Source organism: Xiphophorus maculatus, chromosome 22, assembly GCF_002775205.1.
Source record: "Xiphophorus maculatus strain JP 163 A chromosome 22, X_maculatus-5.0-male, whole genome shotgun sequence".
In the NCBI taxonomy this organism is placed as follows: domain Eukaryota; kingdom Metazoa; phylum Chordata; class Actinopteri; order Cyprinodontiformes; family Poeciliidae; genus Xiphophorus; species Xiphophorus maculatus.
In genome coordinates this window covers 24,325,171-24,331,143 of record NC_036464.1, presented here as the reverse complement: position 1 = coordinate 24,331,143, position 5,973 = coordinate 24,325,171, and positions in this window count along the sequence as shown.

The window sequence follows — 5,973 nt, the reverse complement described above, 5'->3', positions numbered from 1 at the left end:
CCAGTGAACATATGGTCCCGCCCTGAACAAAGCTAAAGTTGTCAGAGTCAATTTTACTCTATAATCGCTTATAGAGTAAGAGTTGAGTAACACTCACAATTGTTAATATGCTTATATTTATTTCTCATTTTGTACTATTTATTTCTTTATCTTTTTTATGTATGTATGTATATGTACTGTATATTGTATATTATGTATATACAAATAATCTGCATTTTAACTCGAGTCGAGCAAATCTCAATCTCGTAATCTGTTGATGACAATGACAAATAAATCTTATCTTATTTACTCTTTGGAGATAAATAAGACTTGTAGTGTTACTTAATTATGACACTGTTACTTTTAAAGAGTTCTTCTAATTATTATCCAATAGTGTAAGACGACAAGCTACTGGATTGTAGCTACAGCAGTCTGAGAGGCAAGGCTGCCGTTTTGTGCCGGTTGCCCTTCTGACCAACACTACCAGGCACGGTGGGCGAGTTGAACTGGCAAACCAGGGCGAACTCCTACCACTGTCACTGTCGTCCCCCAAATAACATGCTATTTCTGTGCTAAACTTATTTTAGTCAAGTCAGTGTGATTTGGCAGGTTTCTTCTGAAGTCAACAACAATTTATTTTGTTCTGTCGACATTCAGGATTAGATGGTTTGCATCACACCAGTCCACCAGCTGTTTGACCTCCTCTCTGTAGACTGTTTCGCCGTTGTCCCTGATGAGACCCACCACAAACTTAAAGATGTGATTCGTACTGAACCTGGGATGGCAGTCATGGGTCATCAAGGTGAAGAGCAGTGGCAGATAGTGGCAGGCAGTGCTGAGGGAGATGACCCTTGTGGTAGTTTTGTCAGCCCTCACAGACTGGAGTCTGTCTGTCAGACAGAGGGAGCTCCTTTGCTCACCATATGCTGGGGGAGGATTGTGTTGAATGCTGAGCTGAAGTCCAGAAACTTTCGCACATGGGGATTTTTCTCCAGGTGTTTCAAGCTCAGGTGCAGTATGGAGGAAAAAGGTTGTGCAGTGGTTGGAGCAGTAGGCAAACTGGAGCAGATCAGAGAGGAGGGAAGTTTGGAGATGATGGGGTCCTTCATCAACCTCACCATCAGGGATCTATTTTTTAATCATTTTATTTTGGCCTTTATTTTACAGTGCTATGACAGGAAAGCAGGGTAATGAGAGAGAGGGAAGACATGCAGCAAAAGTCACCAGGCTGGGATTTGCACCTGTGACAACCGCAACTAAGGCCTCCTTATGTGGGTTGTGCTTAACCCCTGCACCAACACAGCAGCCCCTCTTTACTCATATTTTTACTCTTGTAAAGAGTCTTTGAGTGTCCTAGAAAGTGCTATATAAATTTGATGTATTGTGATTATGATTACTATTAACGTGTGAATAAATCACTGCACAAGCACAAGTCATTTAGTATTATTATTATTATAGAAGGGTCTGTATGAGATGAGTGTATGTATATATTTTATATGATCCTATTAAACTTCATCTGATACTTTTCACAGCTGTATACTTTTTCAGACGTTGAATATTTAGCACTATTGGAAAGTCCCCAAGATTATATGGCTCTCAAATTCAAGTTTGACCTGATTAAATATCTTCTTGCTATTTTTGAACATAATGTTTTTCTACTGGCACATGGTGAGATTCATTTGAAACAGCTCTGTCGTCACCCACCCCTCTCAGTGGTCATGTGCTCATAATTTTGGCTACAGTTGATAGAGCAGTAAGTGTGTTTCCTATGGCTGGTCACTGGGTTACAACCACCCGCCTAGCATTAAGCACTACCTAATCCTATGACTTACCTCCACTGATTAAGCATGAAAGACTGGTTTTGTTCATTAAAGCCTATGTTTCTGTGCTAACGATATCCTCACTTATTATACACCAGAATTTTTGAACATTTCACCAGACGGTCTGGAAACTGAGACAAGTATGGTAATTATGCCAGAGTATCCTGTGGGTATGACTGTACAAAGACAAGCAAACATGAAACATCCACTGTAGTCTATCAATACTTTTTCCTCCAAATGCCCATCCAGCCGTCTATTATCTTTGTATGCTTATCACTAGTCGGGTCACCAGGGGTGCTGGTGCGTCAACAGGCAACAATTATGGACACCAAAGTAAAGTCAGAAAAGTTTTCTGGTAGAAATGAAAGAATGGTTCTTCCAGGCTTGCAGAAGGAAAGTGCATTTCCAAAACACAATGGCCAGCAGAATTAAAAGAAAAAAGGATAACCACTGCAATGAAGACCACAGACGTGCAGTCATTTAGAGAGGTCGTCCTCTTTAAATAGTCTTTTTGAAGCTATGACATTAGTTTTTGTCACTTTAAAAGCACTTTCTCGTGGAGTTTTCCTGCAAAAGGGTGTTCTGACGTTAGATCTTGGAGGCCCCCCAGTGGTCAAACTTCAGGGCCCAAGAAACTGGCATTAGACAGTTTGGCTTTTAAAGAATACATATTACATAAATAGAGTCAATCTCACAGAAATCAAGTTTTAAAAGTACAAAGATAATAACAGATAATTTAGATTTGCATTTAAAAAGTTAAATTAGTTATATTATTAGTATCTAAGATAACTGTGATAATAATTATTAGTATATTTTACTAAAATATTATATTGTCAATTGTGATTTTAAATCATGTTTCAGTTACTCCATTCTTGCTCTAAACCATATGTGTCAAACTCAAGGCCCGGGGGCCAAATCTGGCCCGCCACAGCTCTTTGTGTGGCCCTCCAGACTCCAAATTACATCAATAAATCCCCTGTTTTTTACAATTCCACAAAATTCACACTAAATCAACAGACCCCCCCCCCCCCCCACACACACACACACACACATTTTTTCTGATTTTAATGTAAATTCTTCTCAAAAGTGGTCAAAAACATTGGATTTAAGTCACTGCTGCCTCAGTCTTACTTCATGTCAAGTTATAGTCCATGATTCATACACCGATTAATAAAGAAAAAAAGGCATTTAACATCATACAACAGTGCAAATATTGTAAAAATTCCTTACAAAATATTTCTAAATTAGCACCACAAAATCTGTGATTTTGATTGCAAAAAACAAAAATACAAAAACAATCACAAAACCCTGTAAGGACTGGTCAGTGACTGTTTAATTTTAAGAAAAACTTACTGAATGCTGAAACAAACATCTATTTATTGAAATTCTAACAGTTTAGTGAGTTTTATCAATACATTCTGGCACAACCAGCCCTTTAAGAACATTGAAGTTTTTGATAGGGCCCAAAATGAAAATGAGTTTGACCCCCCTTCCCTAAACTCTGCCTAAACTGCCTCCATAATCTCCTGGTTCCACTAGCTGAAGCTTCTCCCAGAGGGAAGCAACACAGTAGTTTAAGGGAGGAGCTTGAAGATGGATTAGCCAGTGTCATCCATGCTGTCATTACCAATGAGAAGCCAGGCAGGAAATGGATGACTGTCATTTGTTCCCATTATTTAGCCAATAGCCATGATGTTCACACAGACACACACAATCTGCGAGCTGTCAACACCGTGAACCATTTCCATTATGCTGGGAGAGCGTCTGTGTGTGGGGGTGTGCGTGGGCGTGGGGGTGTGTGTGTGTGAAGTAATCACAAAGCTTCACATGGGTTTCACGGTATTTCTGCAGTTTTTAGATAATGACAAAGAACATGATCTAATAACAGGCATATTAGCAAAGGAGACTTAGAATATTATCATCATAACATATCATTATTAACCTGTTTTCTACAGAGTGAATTCAGGCATGGTAATTGAAACATAGATTGTTTTAGAGGAGCAGAGGCGATCCTAGCCTTTTTGGCGAACCATCTTTCCGGTGTCATCCCGTCATCCCTCTTAAACTCCCTCCTCGAAGATGTCGACAGGCGATAAGGGGTTGGGGTGGCTTTGTTGTGGGTGACACATCTGTGCCTGTGTCATCCAGACAACACAGGTCGGATTTTTTTCGAATGTGACCCAGGCCACTTGGGTATCCGATACGTATCCGATTCAAATGTCCAGGTCGCATTCATCTGACCTGAACGTCACCGATACTCAACAATCTTCACTATTCTGCATCCTGATAAATGCAAATGGGAAGAAAAACAACAACGATGGTGGACTATAATGAGGATTAAGTTGTTAATACGCTGCTCTGGTCAGACAACAACTTCAAAATCGTAATCTATGTTCCACCGTTAGTATCCATGTTTACTTCTGCAAACGCTGAGCACTACTTCTTTCTATGGCGGTTGGCAGAACGCTGACGTTATTGCGCCCTCTACTGCGCATGTCGGAGACTTTATACGACACATAGACATGTCGTATATATTTAGAAATGTGAACGACAATGGGGGGAAAAAATCCAATTTGACAAAAAAATCAGAATTGGTTTTTCAGGCTGCAGTGCGAACTCAACCTATGTCGATCATAGATGTTTCAATTGTTTATTAGTGACCACGACAACAGAACATAACGCCTCAACCTTACATCCGAGCATGCGCTGGTAACTTCTCCAAGAGTTGCCTGGAAACAACATCAATAGCTTGTGGAATTCAGCAGAAGGAGATGGAAACGTATTTTGAGTCTTGCTTTATTCTCGATGTCTTCTAATGTCCATAACCAAAGAAAAGAACGGGGAACAACCGCTGGTCTTCTCTTCTTCTCTTTCCCTACATTCTGGTGTGAACGTTTGTGTCCACAACAACCTCATTACATGTAAATATATTAAAATTTTGGCTTTGAATTGAACCACTTTTATAATTATGATGATTTTACAAATAGATTGATTTATATATCTCTGCGTCCACTCGGTGGTCCCATTGGGTGTATATTTTTGTCATCTGTATTTCTCACACAGATGATGTTATCTTTGCTGTGGATTAAAACTTCTGAATCTTCTGCTTTTAATAATTTATGCACAGATTATGAAGGGGCTTCCAATTTTGTCTTATCCAGAACCACATTCGTTAACGTAATTAATAAACTCTGTGAGAAAAAAAAAAAAGTTTGCTGTTGTTACAAGTTCGAAAGACAGTAATTGTCTCTTTGTTCCTAAGTGGCAAAGTTTGGTGCCTGAAAATGAAAGTGTGTGGTAATTATAGTGTCAGTGAAATCAAAACAGCAGCAGGAGGGTGATGGACCTCTTACCTTCATCTCTGTTTCCCAGCCGGCGCTGACATACCTCACCACACAAGCACAGAGCTGAGAAATCAAGTGTGAAGAATCTTTGGTAGCTGTTGCTTAAGTTATTGGCAAACACACAAAGCCTTCGTACATCATGCAATCACATCCCCACTCATACTATATGAAGAGTTGAGAGCTTTTTGGGGGGGGCGGGGGGGAGGAGGGAGATTCACTTTGTATAAAATTAAAAACAGATGTAGACTCACATGGGCCACCAGCAGCAGCACAGGGCCACATACCAGGAGAGGCCAAACCGAAACTGTGGGACAGTTAGCAAAGAGGTTGTCATCAACCTAATGGTCAGTTGTTGTGATACTCTGTCTCTGGTCCATTTGCCTCTGTGGTCAGATTCAATTTCAACCTGTGTGCCTGCGCGCCGCTCTTCCATTAGCTGACAGATGTATCTCGCTCCTTCAGGCTTTGGGGGTCCGGCCAAATTTTAAGGCCAATTGACTTTTAATATGAATCACGGTGGGATGCCACGGACTCATCCCATCACAGGAAATTAACACCCTGAAGCACACACACTGTTGTAAGTAATCACTTGTGATGTGCCACACAGACACACACACACACAGATACATAGTTTATCTTTCTGTCTTCACAGGCACTTGGCACTGACTTCCATTCATTTCTCATTCATTTCAGCCCAAACCATTGCCAGTACATACCAGTACATGCCTCACTCTAACCCCACTCTAAACATAAGTCACACCTTAGTGGATCCTTGTCTTGGGGAATCAGCTTTGCCTCTGTTACTTGGTGTTACATGGTGTTGAGGAGAT